The 20,489-nt window shown below is 41.3% G+C and overlaps 1 protein-coding gene across 6 annotated transcripts in view; it reads right to left on the reverse strand.

The window, feature by feature from the left end:
* LOC117160816 (uncharacterized) overlaps positions 1-20,489 on the reverse strand; it is a 246,742-nt gene that overhangs the window by 178,327 nt on the left and 47,926 nt on the right. For 5 of the 6 annotated variants that reach the window (XM_033341844.2, XM_076623192.1, XM_033341843.2 and 2 more), the window contains one exon: positions 11,521-11,618. The exons of the other annotated variant lie outside the window; for it this stretch is intronic. The gene's annotated coding sequence lies outside the window, so the exon portion shown is untranslated. The remainder of the gene's footprint in view (positions 1-11,520; positions 11,619-20,489) is intronic. 6 annotated transcript variants of the gene reach the window in all.

A 20,489-nucleotide genomic window follows, 5' to 3' on the forward strand; every position in this document is an offset into this window, starting at 1 on the left:
TACCGCGATACCGAGGTCGGTACTTCTCGTAATTATCAAACGCGACACAATACCACGACCATTGTCGAATACACAATTTCCTTCGAAATGTATTACACCTGCTCGATGAACTTTATACACGTAGTATCGTTTCGCATCGTTCGTTGTTAATTTATTGCCGAATATCGTGTGCAGGTGAAGGAAATACTTGGAGAAAATTATGGAAAATTTTCAAACGCTAATAAAATGACTAATTGCAAATAGATTATTGTTATTATCGGTATTATTCGGGTCCCTTTTCGTAATTTATCTAATATTGTTTTACATAACAAATTTAACTAACGATGGAACAAGTAATGCGTGTGTACGTGCGTGATTTATGCTGGTATGGTAAAAAAAGCATAGGAAGGTTTTACTGTCAATGAAAACTAACTAGTCAATTTCTAATCGATACTGTTGCAAAATCCAAGAAAACCAGACGAATATATCTAAGTTCTCCAATTAAATAGTGCAACGAAGTATGTTTTCAAAAACGAAGTGTACTCGGTGCTCGAGGGTTGTAGCATGGTGACAAAAAATAATAAAGATAATAGAACAATAACTGTGTGCTGTTTGATGGGTAACAGCCTGGGCGAGAAAGAACCACGAGAGGAAGGTCTATAAAACTATCTTCTGACGATTAAACTCGATTCGACCGATAATTTCCTCTTCAAAGCCCACTCGAGTTCATGTCTAAAGCCGGCCACAAAGCAGCCACACGACCGCGTCATTATATTTTTCGCAATTATCTGTAGGATGGGCACTCGGTCGACTCGTTGAAAATAAAAGAGAAAAAATGAGAGAAGAGAAGGGAAGAAAGAGAGGGAGAGGGAGAGAGAGAGAGAGAGAGGAAGACAAAAGAGAGAAGGAGAGAGAAAAAATGGAGAAGAACGAAGAAAATAAAACGACCACCGCTTCGGTCGCTTCATCAGTTCGTTAAAAAGTTGCGGGGCCGGCGTTTGGCGGTGATTTCTCGTGTGACGTCGCTTTTCCGCGCCAGCTTCTCATCCCGCGCAATAACAACCGGTGTCCCTGCCATTTAAAGCCCGGAAAATGAACGAATACCTGCATTGGATGGTAACAGAATTCATGACCACTTTTTCGCAATAACTTTTTCGCGTGAAATATCCGCATTTCATAAGATATTCTACTGATTTTAAAAAGTATCAGACGATAAAGTATTTCCAGTTTCTTTACTCTACGTTCATTATTGGGCGCAACAATCTTCAAATTTATGTTAATTTTTTTTTATCTCCAAAAAATATCTATTTTACCGTGAACGATAAAATGTTGCGTTCGAACAAGATTGCCGCAGTCTCTTCGATTCTTTTTAATTACCACGAGCTACCCGTAGCGGGGCAAGGTGAACACTAAATACAGTACACGATATTTGAATAAATTCGAACAAACATTTACAAATTGTGACGCTCACTATCATCTGCAAACAGACCGTCCCAGGGAAAAAATAAATAATCTGGAAAAATATTTCCCAATACCGTACACAATTGTATTTAATTCTCCCTTTGGAAAACAGTCGAATTACTCGCAGGAATCATTCGCAGGAAAAAATGGTACGTTTTCCGAGCGGTGTTATTCGCTCACCACTTTTCACCTGGTGGAATAGCGCCGTTTTCCTACCGGATTCTCATTTTGCGCATCAACAATACACGCAAACAGGCCGATGTATTTCTGCATGGGCCGTTCGATGCGGTTTCGCCAAATCGACATGGGGTTGTTCCTATGCGGCATGAGCTTCTCTATTTATTTCGCCGCTATCCACCAACGCCATTGTCCCCCGGGGGCGGAAAACGCAAAAATGTATTTTTCGAGAACGATTCGCGGTAATCGGAAGTCATCACTGGCTCTCGCGAAAAAGGTCGCTTTTAAATGTTATTCTCTTTTCCACGAATCGCTGCACTTTGCCACACACGCAGCTGGATCATCCAGCTGAATTATTGGCGAGCATGGCGTTCGACGGTCCGCACTGTAAACGCCGCCGTTGCATTTTTCACCGTTCATAACGTGCCCGTAAACAGATTAAATGTTAAAATCCTTCGCCTTCATTATCTTTCAGGTTGTGTATCGTCGAGCGTTTTACACGAGATCAGCGCCGATCCGAGATCCAGCAGGATAGATCGCTTTTGTTGCTCGTCCATTGCTCGAAAAAAGTACCGAGAATTCTCAATGAATACTAAAGTATAGTGAAAAGATTATAGCGGAGTATCGTGGAAGTGATTACCAGCATTAAAGCGTTTACAACTTTATAAAGAGCGAATGTGCACATGCAAAAGGAAATAGTTGAAGCAGTTGAAACAAGAGAAAGGAATTGAGAATGAGAGAAATTACAAAGGAGAAAGTTGAAAAAGAGTTTCTAGAGAAGTGAGAGTGTGAGTTTTAAGCGGCAGTATAGCTAATTCGAATTTAACAAAAGTTACGATATAGCAGCTACCAGGGTATCGTTCTGATCAACTGTAGGTCCGGTCGTTTTATTCCACAGGTAGAAACCTATCAAGAAACCATCTTTTTTTTTTTACAAAGGAGTTTATTGAGTCCAGAAAATACAGATTTTAAGTACATTATTCATAATAAACATGAATTTTTGTAATGGTATGTTAGACAAAGGTATCGATACGCGGCGGTACGACGTAACCATGCTGTATTATGTGTCGGCGCTTTACATTTTTTGTTGTATGATGCAGTTTTTGGGTTTAAGCCTCTGGGGAGCGGAGCTTTTTTTTATATATTTTCCTATCAAGAAACCTACACCAGATCGTATGATTGCTAGAGACGTTCAATATTTTGAATGCAAGCAAACGCGGCAGATTTTCGAACCGTCGCTACCACGCGAAGAAAACTGCAGAGAAATATTTTTCCCGCCGAGTGTGCGAATTACGAGGTGTGAATGAAACAAAAACGATAGTAAAGGAAAGAGGAAGGAAGAAAGAGGTACAACCGGAAAGGTCAACCAAGATTGGAATAATTTCGAGCGCGTGGGTCGAGCGGACTGACTGAAAGCCGTTTTATCGCCAAAGGGCTAGCAAACGAGAAATCGGAAAAAAGAATATGTACTTCGTGGCAAGGGCGTGCATAAACTTTACGGTCAGCCTGTAAGACACGGCCTGTCTGCGTCGGTGGCTGTTTATTTCCATCAAAATCACGGCAGAATGTTTAAAGCGTAGGTATTTTGAATTTCTCGCTGAAATAGAGAAGAATTGTTCGAGTATCGCGTAGGATTGGTCTAGAACGCTTATGATTAAAACATTCTGTTCGCGATGCAAAGCGACCTGCTTGACTTGAGAATTCCTGATGCACTGTAAACGAAGGAATTTTTATAGCTGTTCTAGTCGAAGAGGAAACTACTGTCTAACGAGAAAAGTGGTGAGTCTCGGGTGGAAAGTTTCCCCGATACGGGCGACCAGATTTTTCCGCGATTTCGTCAACAATCTTATCGGCGAGGATAAACACCGGGGACGGTGCATATCTAATGGAAGAGAAATAACGCGGAGAGTAGCGCGTTTCGTGACAACTCACTTAAGGCTGTTTGACTCGATGAATCAATGTTTCAGGTGTAGCGTGTAACTGATAAACTTATCGCTTTTGATTCGTTGCATTCGATATAAGATCAAACGGAAGTGAACAATGAAGCGCAAAGAAGGAGTCTTGATATTCAGATCCAAATTCTTTATGATTTACATATTTTCAAATGTTTGCAGTTTTAAGTTTGAATGAATTTGGACGAGCGAATTCGGATCCTTAAAATCCGAGTTCTTCAAATTCTACCCGAGAAGAAATTGTTTTCAATACCGAATTCTACCCTTAATTAAGGGTTAATAGTTTACGTAAGCACATGATGATTAATGGATCCCTTCTTACGGCGTAACGTTTAATAACGAGCAACGTGTACATCATTAAACTAGCAGATTAAATGTAGAAAGTTCAGAAAGCTTTCATCGTCGGGGCAAACCTTTCGCAACGAGTTGCAGGTAAAGCGAACAACATAGAACAAGGAACGATACGGAGTCGCGGAATAATTGCAAAGACGTGCATTAACCGATATACGATATACATCCTCCTGGTAAAAGGGAAACTTTTGCGTACCTGTAATCATCATGATGCTAGAGGGTTAATACACGTTTAAACGTAGAGGCGACGCATAATAGCAAGGTTGCTCTCTAATTTGCGTGAACTTTACGCGCCGCGCGCAAAGCTACTTTGTTTACTTAATGTCCAACTTTATTCCATCAATTTAGGGCAAGTTTGGAGAAGTCCTGTTAAATTTGCATGTTTCTAGTCGAAGTCAGGAACATCTATCCCGGCTGTAACATCAATCATCATCCCAACGTCTTTGTACATGTTGTGTAGTAGTTAATAAACTGAAAATATCGAGTGTTGTTTAAAGCACGCCTTTATCGCGAGAAACTGATTAAGTCTCTGACAAATTTCCACGTTGAAATTTTCTTAAAGCGAGTTGTTACATCGTTATTGCATTATCGAAAAATTACAATCGAAGAACTGAGTAGAAAAATTGTACGAGCGCATATTTCTCAAAGAACTCTTTCGATAAATCAAATTGACCAGCTGCACTTCCTGTAAATTATTCGGGCATAAGAAAGATGAAAAAAAAAGAATTTCACTTCAGTCTAATTAATCGAGAGACGTAGCTCGAATTCTAGGATAAAATCGATAAGGTGTTACTTTTATCTCTTACAGGTTTTTCAGTGGAATATATCAATGGATTACGGACACCAATCCCGAGCGTCTGATGGTCACCATTCGGGAAAGAAAGCCAGTCATTGCAAAGAATAGTGAACGTCTCTCACGATAATATATGTCCCTATATCAGCCCGGAAACCACGATGCATTCTCCAGCCGTCATTCAGAAGTTTTCAATCACTCGACATGCAATCCGAGTCTTTGATCCATCGAATTTTTACACGTTCGCCGTGATAACGAGACGCTTAACTTTTGACTCGTGGAGAACATTGTTGATCCGACCCTCGTATTTCTTCTCTTAATCTCGCTATTTTCTTACCTTGTAATATATAAAGTGTCCGGATAAAAGTTGTTCGTTGTATCGCCAAATAGGTATGTAGCAAAAGTAAATTGTTTCCAACAAAACGATATTTTCATTAATGAACTTACAGTAATGAAAAATAAGAGCGTATTTCTTTCCACCGAACAAGACGGACGTTTAATACGTTACAGCTTGATATATCTCTCGTACCTCTAAGACGAAGTAATTACAGCAAGTTAAGAAAAAGTAGTCATCTAGTGACGACGGAGCAAATGCATGGAGCTAAAATCGGGCAGCAATCGCGAACCAACGAAACTCGCGAATCGACGGCGATTAAACGAAACGATCGGTCTGTTCGATAGGAATGGGGAAGGGGAGAGGTTTGAATCCGGAAGCCGGCAGGGATCGAACACGATGTTTCTGTTGAATGGAGGGGTTGACGTAGACATAATCGAACGGGTGCGAAGAACGTCATACGCACTTCGTGTTCATGTGGACGACGTGACCGGATTGCTGGCTCGACCGATTTGAAAGAATTGCGAGTCCATCCACGTAACATAAAATATAGTAAATCGGGCAGAGAGTAATGCCTGGCTCGTAAATAACATGACATATGTTCGTAGGAGGCACGGCTGGCATGCACGCGGTAAATCTCCCTCCCGAACGATCGATATAATGGCGGCCGATTGCAACGTTACGCGCGTGCACCGATCGATCGAACCGGACCGGGTTTAGCCGTGTTACTTCAAAAACTTTCACAGACTTGAAAGCTGCCAAGGGCCCGACCTGCACCGATCAACGTCAAGTTTCCAGGACGTTTCGCGGCAAAACACGGCTTCCGCCGTCCTCACCGCCTTCAGATACCGCCATTGTTACCGGTGGTTACTTACGAACAAGGAGAATACCGACGTGCCCCCTGTTTAAACTTTACTCCGCACGAAGAAAACAATATCCAAACGCGTAATGGTATCTGGATGTCCATATCAATCGCTTCTAGCGTGGATTGTTTCTCACAACAGAAATATTAGTGCTAAAACTTTCACAGAGAGAATTGGCAGGGAATAGATGCAGACAAGGGGCTGTTGTATTTTTCTAAGAATAATAAAAGTATTTCAGAAATTAAGACGTACGTTACTTTACTATCTGTTACTCTATCTTTCTTATTCAGTGAAACCAAAATTAATTCCGAAGCGTGATCATTTTTTGATGGAACTGAATTATTAGCTTAAGAAGGAAAAGGGAATACTTTTCTGTTAATTATTAAGCGTTGGAAAAATTGTCAACGCAACCAGGCTGGCTAACATATTCTGTTATTATCGGCTAAGCAATAGATCGACTTATGTAGAAGCTTCTACGCAGCTTCAGTAACGTCGTAAACAACTTTGCCGCAAGTTTCTCACGACACGATGAATCAACTCAACCATTGAGAGATCAAAGCCAAGTTCGCAGAAAGCTAATGTTCGCCGATTAACTCGATCATTGAACACATCTCGGCAAACAATCTTCCGTCATGAACAATAGTTCGTTACTTTATATGAACAGTTCGATAAACATTTCTACATATCCTTGCTTTGATAAAAACGACATTACAAGAAAAATACTACAAATATCCTCAATCTCGTTCGTAAAATACCTAATCTTCCAACACTTTATAGTATCTTTCGCGTGCCCACACACATACACGTATGAGACAATACAGTTACTACAATGTTTCCATAAAATGCATTCGAGGGTGGAATTAATCCAGGAAAGACAAGAGAAACGATTACGTAGATCCGGAGAATACCGCGCGGAGGTAACCGGAAGCACATGGGCAAGCCATGACGCGAAGACCATCGCCGAGAGCATGGTGTTCGTATGCAGAAAAATGCAAATTTCCTCGTCGTTCAGGATTATATACTCGCCAGCTAAGTGTCTAAGAGGAAAATAGAGGAGATCAAGCCCACTACGGAAGCGATACAATCGCTTCCACGGTGATTCAGCCGGAGCTTATTTAATTTTACGTCTTGCCTGTAGCCGGCCATCACGCGAGATTCGGCCGAGATGCGGGACTTTGATTCGACGGGAGATTGATTAAAACTGATTGCTCAATTACTTCCAATGAAATTTGTTTTCGAGTCGCAGATTTTCCACCATCTTGACCTCTTACCATTGCGCGAGTTTATTAAATTCGTTAAGGAGGGAAATTAAAAATTCGTTTACGCGGTTACGCCCGGAAGAGTTTTAACGAGCTGAAACATACGACCGCTTCGTTAGGCCGGCGTAAAGAGGAAACTGGCACGCGATAGTTTCGTTTACCTGCAATAATCGAAATGAACTTGCCAATTTTAATGGAATAATTTTAACAGAGTAATATAACGACTTCTTAATTTAAAAAGAAAAAAAAATGATGTACTTCTAATACCTGCTGCAAGAAATTATCTAAAAGAAAAAAAAAGAAAAAGAAAATCAAGAACGTACGATTGCCATTTTATTCGCGCATTCACATTCAAACCTATAAAAAGAAAACCTATAAAAGGAAGAAATATAAATCTTCAATATCTCGCTATACCACACAAGGAATTTCAATTCTATTCCGTGGTCTCTACCGACAAATAACCTACGAACAAATGACCAACGAGTGATTACTATTTATTCTCCTATTTCACACTCCGATCGAAGTAGAAGGAAAAAAAGGAATCGTCTTGCTTTATCGGAAGCAAAGCGTCGCGCCGCGCTTAACGCGAAAATGAAAGAGGCTGTTTCGACCTCGGGTTTCAATCTGAAAGTGCTCGACACACGCCCGATTGCTCGGTTTTCCATACAGTGCCGATCGACGATTAATACTCTTCCCTTTTTGATCGCTCCTTTAGTCTATCTAGATGTGTACGCGACCACGGGCATGATTCACACGAACAGAAACAAGCCAAAGTAACTCGATGTTCCGCGTGTATCCAGCCAGTTTCATCAACCGATTTCGCAATTATCGAAGAAATAAGGGGACAATTGCATTTAGCTGCGACAAATCGCCACGCGGAGGTCTGGACAGGCAGTACATCGTCGGAAACGAGAGGCACGGGAGGAAACAAACATGCCCGGAAACGTAATATGAAGTTCCAGACTACGCGGCCCGTTAATCTAACAGCCTGATGATGGTCGAAACCGTTTTACTCATCAAGATTGACTTGTCGTTAGGGGGTTCCGTTCCCCGAAAATTTACTGACTCTTGATTGCTTTCTCCGGCGTATAACCCGCCCTTTTCAAGACCGCCGCGTCATGCCAACTACGATCACCTCCTATCCTTAAATCGACAAATTAAAGTTACTATTTCATAGCATCGGGATGGAATCGACGACCGATTCACAATTTTATTGAATTTTTCATTGATCTTGGTTTTTTCAATCTTTCTTCTATATATAAATGAAACGTATATATTTAAATTTATATACGCAATAAATAATTCTAAAATCGTCTCAGTTCGAAAAGTAGTTAAATTATTCGTCCCTTCTGTATTGTACCGAGTCAAGCGATCAAACTCCTCTTCCGAAGTTTATAGACTCAAAAACGGGGAATCGTAAATCCATTTGAAAAATAAACAGCTGCTAAACTAAGGCTACCCACCGGTTGTTTTAATTATTTTGTCGAACACGCTAAAACTGAGGCAACAGCAGCGTTATTTGAATAATTGAACGATCGCAACATATGTGTCGGTAGCAGAAGACGTTTTTAGTTCCAAGTTTCAAGAACGTACGATCATCTTCTAAAAGTGCCCTCGAATCCTGGCCAAGTACCAGATTTTTAACAGTTTTCCCATGTCCGAGCTTGACGATCCATCGTTTCTATTAAAAGACTTTCATCGCCAGCCAATAACCATTAAATAACGCCGAAAAAATCTATAAGATCAGGCTGACCTCCGCTTCATTCTGTCCCATAAACCAGTGGAACCACCGAAACGTGGAACCGTCGACGCGACGGTTCAACGAATGAGCACAGGCGAGGGTATCGGATAATACAGAGAGACCTGGAAACAGGCGGGGTGAAACGGTGTGGCGGAGGATGGAGAACCGAGCAAGGCAGCCTAAGTGAAACGAATGTCGGTAGTTTCCCGAAGCAGTTTCGGGATGTTGTAACGGTGTCAACTTTGTCCATTAACCATCGATTTCTCTCGGCGCGTTAGCCAACTGGGCTGAAGCGTTTACCCCTTTTCGCTGATAGCAGTAACTTCGCTCCGGCCTGACAACTTTTACAGTTTTACGCTTTCTCACCAACTTTTTTCCTTACACCTGGCTGTCGTGATGCGGTTAATTGCGATCGTTGATGAAATACGTTGTCCAACGAGACTCGAACTTTATTCGCGTAATTCTATCGGGGGTAAATCGGATTTCGTCGTATAAGTTCAGCGAAACGAAGCAATTTCAACGCGAATTTTATAGATCATTTAATAGAAATTTTATCGCAAAAACTCTTAACTCGTGGACGAGTTCGTTTTCCACCAATTGATCTTTACCTCCAATGGACGTATAACGTGTACGTACCTCGACGATATTTAAAATTCAACTGTCGCCTATTACAATTTCACGCGCAATTTCCAGGATAGAGGCAAACACTAAAAACCAACGTTCCTCTGTTCCCCGTATAATCTGCCAAAATTCCCAAGCTTTTTGTCGCGACGACGAAGGGAGGGTCGCGTTACTAGTCACCTTTTGCGTGCACTCCCATGTCTCAGGAGATGAATATAAATAAGGGTATTAAAGCAATAATAATACTCGGCTTACATTAAGTCAAGTTACGTTCATGGAGACTTACCGTCGCACTTGAAATTAGGTTTCACGCGTAGAGCTGTCGCTCTTCCCCCTTGACTACGAACGAATGACGGGTGTTCACCGAATGCCGACGAACAAACACCATGAATATTTTAACCGGTGAATTAACGCCAAGGTAACACATCTTGTTTTATGAAGCAGCCTGACAATAAGACCATAACACGGATTTAGCAAGTTAATCCGTTCGGTCGGAACGCGCGTGGCCTTGTTCCACCCCACTTTTAATTAAGAGCGCAATCATTCCATCGTAATCCAATACTCGATCCCCCTTCCTACCTGTCCATCGCAATTCCCAACCCCCTCCCGACTTACCCGCACTAAAGTTAAATTCGCCATAAAAAAGTTTCCACTTGTTCTTCTTTCATTACTCGTCGACGTTAACTTTCGCGCCAAACTTTTGTCACTTGAAAATGAATTTTTACACCGATGGCGATCGCTATATTAACAAACCGGCGCGGCGACTTATCGTTACAACTCGGTTAAATTAATATTTTGCTTCATTTTCTTTTTTTTTTTTAAGCGACGAATTAAAAATATTTTGTACGATCGCAAGTATACAAATGATTGTAAATATTAATTCTTTCGTTGATAATGCCGATTTTACGCCCACTTTACATCTACTTTAGGTGTCGTCGTAGAGAAAATCTGTGCAACACGAATCGCTACAATTGGTAAATACGTTACAGAGCTAAATACACATTAACCACGACGCTATGTATCAAATGCAAATAATAAATCGCAGTTACGAGCAGATATAAACGAAATATTCTATGATACGATATTAATGCGTTACGATGTGCGAGATATCACGAGCGTGACCAATTTTCGTAAACTGTTCCCTTTGATGTAGTAATAAAGCGTTTACTATCGCACACGAATGCGTATCTCGAATCATAAAGTCCATTTTATAACCCTAAACTCTTCTGTCGTTTCCCTGATCATCGTTCACGAATCAGTGGGCGCTCAGCTCCCTTGCTTTGTGCTCGGCCGCTTTTACGTTTGAATTTTAAGCAGTGCTTTTTCCTCTCGGCGCTCAACTTTTCCGCTTGTTGATCGCGCTCAAGTGGCTAGCGTAAAATCACCGCGTTATTTTCGTACTTTCAATTTCCCCGCTTCTTTGATAATCCTTGAAATTAACCTAAATCTTTATTTGGAGCGCTTTACAGCTTTACGTAACTTTCTGACACACGTTCACAGCTATAACTTCTAATAATAACATAATTAATAAAAAAAAAGTATATATCATCATCGTGGGCAAATGTCGTAAGACGTCGGAAAATTTTAATAAAGTTTAATATCGAAGAAGAAAAATTTCCTGCGTGTACTATTCCAAGAATCGATAATAATGTATTAACTGTAATGATAAGCAAACATACGATTCCTTGTTTACGTTTACCAGGCTCAGAGAACTATGTAATGCAGCATCGCGAGCTAAAAACGTACCGACTCCGTACATCGTTTCAGACATTTATTGCGGATCATAAAGTACAAAGGAAGATAGCACACGCGTCCAAAATTCAATTTAACATCGAATCGATAGGAATTTGTTATTTCAACCTTTTCCTCTTTTTTTTTTTTCGAAAAATTTCTTTCATCTGTATAAAACGCTTTAACCACGATGACGATTATTCACCGATATAGATATGGAAATAGATCGCAAATACGATTTGAGGACAGCAAACTCACCAGTGAATCACCAAACTCGGACATGCACAGCTAAGATGCTCGTACAGCCTCAATCGACGTCTTAAAGAGAATCCTTGATATCGTCAACAGAATCGATTCTGTAATCAGAGAACCATAGAATTAACTCCACATAAAATCACCAGCCGCTTAATTTTAAGTTACAACTGTACGCAATAAATATGAAAGCCTTTCGTTTTGTCATTGATATCGTGCGGAAAATTTTTAAAATACTTAACATCCTTTGCTACGTTGTAGCGATATAAATTTTTAATTGAACAGCTTTTTGGGCAAGATCGTATTAACCGATTAACCGATTAGTCGATTAACCGACGTTGTTAATACGCTATGAAGCCAAAAATTCGGTGTAACTCGATAACAAGAAAATAAGTGGCAAAGATGGTTGATGGGGTGCAAAAATAACAATGGAACGTTAAAAATAGTGAATCAAAATTCCTGTTTCACCCTGTTGAAGTATAGTTACAAGGCGAGTACGCCTATTAGCGCCATAGCTTTGCCGCGATGCGCTGGAAGCTGCTTAAACTTAATAGCACAGAGTAAGCTTAATGTAAGATGTTTTTATATATTTCGCGGTGATATTTTATAGAGAGATCTCATGGTGAAAACAGATACCAAGCCAATCCGAAAGTCGATTGATCAAAGAGCATAAACAGCAACCCCCTCGAAAATGTTGCGAATTATTAGATTGAGTACAATGTTTTATATAAAAAATGATAATTATAAAATATAAATAATTACTTAGTAAGTTATTTAATACGTTATTGAATAAATAATTGATATATAATTATGATTATAATTATAAAAATATTTTATACAAAAATATTGTTAAAAATACGAAAATACCAATATGTTACAGAGATTAAGGTCTTCTACTTTTAAACCATAATTTTAGAATTTCGTAACATCATAGATCAGTAGTGACAGAGGTAAGAATGATGGAAATACCCTTTTCCACCTAATTACTGTCTTACTGGCTAATTATCATAATTATCTTGGATAACCCAGAGTTTATTCACAACTTTTCCTATTTTCAGATGTCGCATCTGTTATCGCACCTTAACATATTTTTAAACCGTCACTAGTAATACCGTCTATGATTTATTCAAAGAAATTCTTGCGATTATGGGCTCGTATAATAGTCATAATTAACCTCGTTAATAACTCCTTATATAGATTCTTGGACGATATCCTCCAAATTATGAAATCATTTTATTATCGAGTTGCCAAATCATACCAAATTATCCTCAAATTACCTCAGATCACACTTCCACCTTCGTGTCATATTCGGTACTTCTACCTTAGTTTCTGATTAATTTTACAATCTCGTTATATTCTTTCCACCAACTATACCTAATAAAAGTATTATATTGCCGGACAATAATATGTAGTATTAATACTGGAATGATGAAATTTTTTCTACGCTTTGACCGTTAAACGATTCAATTGAACTGATGTAATTTCTGGCGCACGCCTCCTCGTCATTTATAGAGAATGGGAATACTTTGCGCACCAGTAAATCTACGGCGTATTTCTATTCTCGTATCACGCGAGAGTTATTAAGGTCTGTACACCGGGTTGCATTTAGCCGACACCCCATAAAACTGCAAACACGTTGTCAACATTGGTTTTATCGTGTGCTCATCGTGACGTAGCCGATTCGCCCGGATACATACGGTTGCCGGTTATAAACTTCGCCATTGTTGCGTTTGAAACATTTCCAACCGGTTTATTCGATTGACTTTTACCATCGCAACGCGACAATCGCTAAATAGTAATAGCGTAGCTTGATCTTAGGTATTGCGAGTTAATCGAAAAAATAAAATGATATATAATGTACGAAAGAAGAAAGAGAAAGGATAGCATTTTAAAATCAATTTCAATTTCCTTTTGATATTTTTCAAGTCGGGCGATATCGAAACGGATGATCATTGAAGTTCATTTACTCGAGCGTAAGAATATTTTACAAAGGGCGAGTAGCTTCGCGATATTACCTACACGAACAAAAGCGTTTATGATGGTCTCGAAAGTACTGGCACCTAAGGCAAGAAGTTGCGCCAAGTTATATGCGCACTTACGATTAAATGAAACGACTCGTAAAGGGATACATAGAAATGCTGTCTAGTAAAATCCCGGTTGGAGAATTTATTCGTTCGAAAACTAGACCTCCTGTTTTACCATCTTCGTATTATTAGACAAAATTCCGTGCCTAAATCCGCGTGGGTGTGCCAGAAAGTAGAGCAAAATAGCCGACGCCGCGTTCAATAGGTCGTTACAAGACACGGCGTGTGTTCCTCCGGCTCGAGTTACCGTCCGTTAATTATATTTCAAAGACAAGCATTATTTCGATGCAGCGGAGGCTAAATCCCCATTAACGGATTCCTCGCGAGCAACTATAAATTCCTGTCTGTCAGAAATCGCGCGTTTCACCCATCGTTTACGTGCTCAACGACGTACGCAGAGACACGTTAGAAGTTAAGGAACGTTCAACAGTCGCCCGCATTGTCTTCATCAATCGTCTAATACTCCAGCTCGATTAATTCTCATTAAATTCTCCGACTACGACTTACCCCCTGCCCACCCCCTGCAGAGCTCCTCCTTTTCCCAAGCAAATCAGATTAATTCCGACCGCGACGTGTTCTCCGGCAACTATTGTACTTCCGGCTACTCGTTAGCCCACATTCAGAACGGTCTAAGGGTGCAATTAAACGTTGAAGTACAATTTTAACATCACCCCTGTTAACCGCGTTTCTGCTACGGTGGCCCGTCCAAATTGCCCCTCTCCTTTGGATAGTATCGGAAAATTGAGTTAAAACAGCGCCTCGTATCCTTAACACCGTGTTCCGAATACATGGAAAGGCTAGAGAGTGAGAGAGAGAGAGAGGGGGAAGCATTTTCACCGCGGTCGGGAGGCCAATGGCCGCCCGCCGACGTTGGTGTGGCCGCCGCCGCCTGCACCGCAGCCAAGAAATTTCCATAGATCCTTAACGCGTCGGTGGAGCGTACGCAAAGCGGCAGACTTTGCGGCAACGCCGCGTCGTGCATCAGCCACAGGTGCCCTCTCACCGACGCGATGTCTCACCGACGCGAGGCGTTTATGGCTGTTGTAAAAGCGTCATCTCCCCTGCACGGTTCGGTAACGTATCGGCGTCCTTCGGTGTACGTGCACCCCTTTGTAACGTTCTGCTGTCACCGGTTCACACCTATCTCCCCTCTACTTCAGACCACCCTTCGATGGATTAAACGACGGCTATCGCAACATGAGCATTCCGCGTTTCATGTGAGACGCGAGATGAGGGAAGAGAGATTGTACGACACGACGATGGTATCCGAATTTTAGCGTTCAAAGAGCTTGGATTCTCGATATTTCCGTGTCTATGTCTATTGTTTTAAGATCGGGATGAAAGAAGAGAAGATTTTAATAGGTTTCTCTCTCTCTCTCTCGGAAGCTTTGAACGCTTTCTCTCTTAGTGGATCTATAAAATTTCTACGAAGCAATTTGACAGCTTTCTTAATTTTGGTGTTAACCCTTACGCCGCTGCGTTGGATTACGATCGCGATTCCACTTTAAATTTTAACGACCACGTGTCGCTGAAATTTATTCTCCTCCCTTACGAGGATCGATATAGTAGTATTAAAATGTTCCTTGGCCTCTATACCTAAAAAGGGGCTAATATCGCCGTACAAAAAGGAAAGAGTCGCATACAGCTCTGTAGATTTTTTTGCAGTCCTTTTTCCCCCGTATCGACAATGTGTATAAAGGACTATGCTTTCAGACAATATGGCGAAACACAGTTACATAGATCGTTATCCAGCGTGGTTTTCGCCAGCTCTTCGCGTCTCATAATCGCCTGTACCTTCGTGGCGTAGATATTAAAATCAATACGGTATGCATTTGACTGGTACACCGTAGCCACCGCTATTACCGCACGCGGGAGCCACCAGGTCGTACATACAGTTAGCTGTTACTAGCTACCTCTCTATTTCGCCTCTCGCTCTCTCCCCTTCCTTTCATTCTCTATCTAGCCTCTCCTTACCGATACACACAGGAATTGTAGCTGCAACTGCAGTGCCTTGCATCGGACAAGCAACCGCTACGGTATGCCCGAGCCTGCCAAACAGCTGAGTGAATGGATAGCTCGACTATAGGGTGTGAAACTGTTACGAAGCTAGGTCGGAGAGCGATAGAAAGGGATGGAAAGGGGATGGTTTGTTGTTTGGTGGGTAAAGGCGGAAAGGAGTGGGGCCAAGTCGCTGGATAATTTCATACCAAGTTAATCAGACTGCGGCTACAGCCTCCGGAGGATGCATGCGATGTAGAGGAGAAGCAAAGAACCGGAGATGCCGAGGATTTTGCACGAGGCTACCAAAGGAGTTAGAAAAGAGAGGAAAGGGAAGAGAGAGAAAGAGGAGAAAAAGAGAGAGCACGAAGGAGAAGAAGAGCACACGAGCATATAAGCCACGACATCAAATACTGTCCAAGACGCGCCGATGTCACGTAACAGCTGCTGCTAATAGCCTGTTTAACCGGCAGCCCGAAACCTCTCGTTCTCACGCCTAGACTAATTATAGTGTAGGTTCTTAAATTCGCGCGTGTTGCGAGCCGACATTCTGCACGCGGATACAAATAGTGCTGGCATTCTTTTAAACCTGCTGTGAGTTCGCGGGAAAGATTAAAGATACGAAAATTATAGGAGAAATTGGAATGTAGGGAATATGTAAAAATATCTAAAATATTCAAATTGAAATAGTCGTTATAATATCCAGTAGTTTCATTGCTTTACTTGTGTCAGCAACGCTTGCAACGCGTCAGTACTAGCAACAAGCGATGAACTACAAAACTGAAAGCATTATTTTTCGTTCGACCTCTGTATTTTTGAAATATTTCATGAAAAAAGCTTTTATGGAAGAGAATAATCGTTCAATTGTTGTTTGATATGCTATCGATACAAAAAAAGCAGGGTTAACACACAATCAAGATTATGGGCTTTCATCGATCGTCTTGCAATTTACAGGAAACACGTTTTCCGTTTATCGGAACGATTTATCGAATTAACCCTGAATAATTGTTACAACATGTCGGCTGTTTGCCCACCGCAGACACTGACTAAAATCTGCGATACACATCCACCGATGTCAAATATTTTTCCACCAAATACTCTTCAAATATTTAAGTTACAATGTGAGTGCGCTCGAAAGACTTTAAATTCCCAGTGGCTACGGATCCCGAATAACAGTATGCAAAACAGGCGACGTGGCAATTTTCGAACGCGAATTCCACGCAAGGATGTTAACTCCCAATGTGTATCTTTGAGTCGTCCTGGAAAAGATCCGACTATTTTTAATTTTCGACTACTTCGGTTCCATCTATATGCTATGCCTCGCGCGATAAGAATCGTCGACAAAATAAACAATCGCGTATATCAAATGTTCAATTGCGAATAACTGTGTACAAAATTGCAGAGTTAAGGAAAACAAGGTATAATTAAACAAGCCAAACTACCGTGGCCATTCGTGACTCTGCGATGCTGATTACGGGTTAATACAGCGATTAAGGCATCTAATAAACACCTAGCATCAAAGTATCCCCATAACTTTGCAATTTCTCTGGAATTGAGTTTACGTGTACACCAACTGCGAACCAGTTAGGATTTTCCGTCTGCGCGCTTAATCACCGGCTGTATCAAATGCCGTGCAGTGTAACAAGCGGTATGGCGGATAGAATACCGTTGCGGAGGGAGTTACATTTGATATTAATTAATTAGCTACTGTCACTTCCCAGCAGCGTGTTCGTCATCCACCAAGGTTGCGGCGTGTATGTCAGTAGCTGGGGGTAGTTGTGCTCGAATCACCGTAATACCTTGTGCGCCCGACATCCACCGAAAATTAGACGTTTAATTGTCCCAGACTACGAACGCAACCGACTTAACAATTTATACGAGACCCTATAGTAAATCCGACCGCGTGTCAAATGGGACAAAGCGCAATTTCGTTTATATTTCCACTCCTCGATTATTAATCGCTCCCGAAAGAAAATTAAGTGCTCTTTCTCTACAGTGTATGTAGTTGCAGCCATCCTATCTGATTCCTAATTAAATAATCCTATTAGTGACTTGTGTCACGTCTCTTGAAACGTGCCTGTAAGACACCGTCTAGAGGGCTACAGGTTAAGCTTCCCTATTTAGACGTACATTAGCGATCGTGGGACCACAAACCTAGTTAAGGCCCCCGACGACGTCTTACAGGAAAAGATCCAATAATAGTCTACCTTACCCTGTAGATAGACGTCGTGATATTGTAGCGGGAGTCTATTTTTCCTCGTCCAATGTCCGAAAACACGATTTTTAAGCGAATCCATGAAATTGTAGACCGGCACCGAGTCCAGCGTGGAATTCCGAAAAATTGAAGTCGCTGTGCAGCGTGCGCGGTAAATTCTTTATTAGAAAAAGTTGGGAGCGCAGCCAGTCGTTCGCCTTTTCTGCTGGAGAACGCAGGGAAACGTGCTTAGTGGAAAGTTAGAAAAATTTCACGTCATACGTAGCGTTCTCCGAGTAACTCGGCAAATTGTTATGGGGGCAACTGTTTTAAGTTCCGGTTCCGTCAGAAAAGTACATTGCGCCTGAGTACACGCGTCGGGGGTCTCTGTTATCGGCCAAGTATCGAGGAAGAACGGAAGGAATGGAAGTTAAAATTTTATGAAGCACACAGCTCGCAACGACGCACGATACGCCACCGAACCGAATTGCAATTGGAGATGTTCTTGCCCCATGGGGTGTAATCAGCCAGTGCAACGAAAACACTCCCGTTTGGAGTGAACATTCAGCATTTAGAGACACGCGCGTTTCCGCATTTTGAAATTGATCTTTCGTACAAGCGGGAGCTTTTGGCCTTATAATTTAAGAAATTGCGAGATTTAATTAAGAAGCGTAGTAGAATAGCCGGGAACAAATTTTATCTCGGAATTAATCCTACCTCGAGCCTTCTGGTGTAAAAAGAAACCCGTGGAGACAAAAGGGTTTTCCTTTCTCGTCTGTACACACTGCAAGATATCATGAGAGAATATGAAACTTTGTCGTATCAACTTCCTAAGCAAAAGAAAATACCGGATACCGCTGCTTTTCAGAAAAATTATATTAAAGAGAACAGATTTTTATTTAACATTTCCAAACGAGTATTTAGTTATCTGTTCCTGCTTACTTTGTTGCGTATACGAAGCCTTAGGCAAGGAAACAAAATCATCGTTCTTATAATGTATTACAAGTTTCTTGGAGAACAATTTCTATTTCAATCCAACTTTTACAGGTCGGATGTTTCCGATAAATCATCGATATTTCACCATAAACAAGCGCGGAGAGTGCTTGCTTCTAACCACGATCAATTGTCGTTTATGCGTACAAGACATAATTATAATAATTATAACCTCGTTTAGTCCAAAAATTTGGATTGGATTAACGACTGGATTAACGATTGGATTAAATGATTGTCTCGCAAATATGTTCATGTGTCTCAACGTTGCTTATTCGCGTCACGTTGTGATTCGACGTGGGATGAATAGCAGCCATTCTTGGAATAATAATCTAAATATCGTTGAATCGCTAAGGAAGAAACTATTCGAAACGCATTAGCTCGACGAAAAGACGAATCCCCGGCCGCGATAAAAAAGATCTTTGTTATCACGACCTAAAGAAATTAGACGTCGTTCAAAGCACGTCCAAACTACGTTCCACCCCAATCGCCATCTTCGCCGGAACTGATCCCTCGGTAACTAAGTTTGTACACGGCACGAATACAAAATGCCGGCACGCAATCAGCCCGATTTGAATATCGTAGTTATAATGCGAGCCTGTGTAGATGTATAACAGGAAGATGTATCGCACGCTTATTTCTTTTAATGTTAATGGTGACGGGAGGATTTATTACTGTGCGACGACTGGGACATTTCGAAGCGGCTGGATCATCATAAAACGTTAATGAGAGGCCGCGTATTGTACCCATCCATTGATATGGTAACCGCGAAAATTCTGCTTGCCCAGTAAATACCGAGTCGCTTGAAATACAGGATGACACTACATATAGTGGGCGAACGTTGCAAATTTTGTGGCCGTTTCGTAAATGCACGGGAATTGATTCGAATGTTTATTTAATTACACACCATCGACGACGACGAATCAACTACCTCTCTTTTCTATTAGCGACTATCAATTAATCGATACTCTCCTCGTAACAACCAATGCACTCGATGAAACGATATAACGTTATGGACAACGCTCTAGTTAAGACGATCAGCGAGTAGTTGCGAGTAATTTTTAAATCTTATAGAAACGAAAACCCAGACAGATCTCTGGCGATCTAACGTCGAGTTAGAGCTTGGGCAAAATTCCGCGGTTAACTTGCAGACAAACGATTCCTACGAAACACGGCGAGGACAGAAGCGATTACCTAAACTACTTTCGGATAATCTGGCAACGGACTGCGTTAATTGCTCGCTCGGTTTTCCCCTGGAAAACCATTTAAAATCCGTGTCATGCCGTATCAATCCGTTAAGGGATCGAGTCGTTAATTAAAACTAACAAGGGAAAAAAATAATGGGAAATTGGCGACAACAAAAAGGAAACTATGAAATGGCAGAGAGTGGGACAAGGTTAGGTGGAAGAAAGAACGAATCGCAATCGTCGAAAACTCGAAATACATAATCCGGACTAACAATGCATAATACTTCAAACACTATCAAGCTGACGCTCTTTTGCTCGCGATTCGAAAACTCGCATGGGGCAGAGGCCGGTCAAGCTGCCACGAAAAACATGGATCTTAATAAGCCGCGCCATTCAAACGTCCAGTTCAAACGGCCTACCGGGGATTACTGGACGGGACCGAGAGTGAAATTCTACAGATATTTCCTCTCTCCCGCCGGAACGACGGCAGGTAAGCGTACTTTCTGCTTGTTTAGCTCTCCA

This window comes from Bombus vancouverensis, chromosome 12 (genome assembly GCF_051014615.1).
Source record: "Bombus vancouverensis nearcticus chromosome 12, iyBomVanc1_principal, whole genome shotgun sequence".
Lineage (NCBI taxonomy): Eukaryota > Metazoa > Arthropoda > Insecta > Hymenoptera > Apidae > Bombus > Bombus vancouverensis.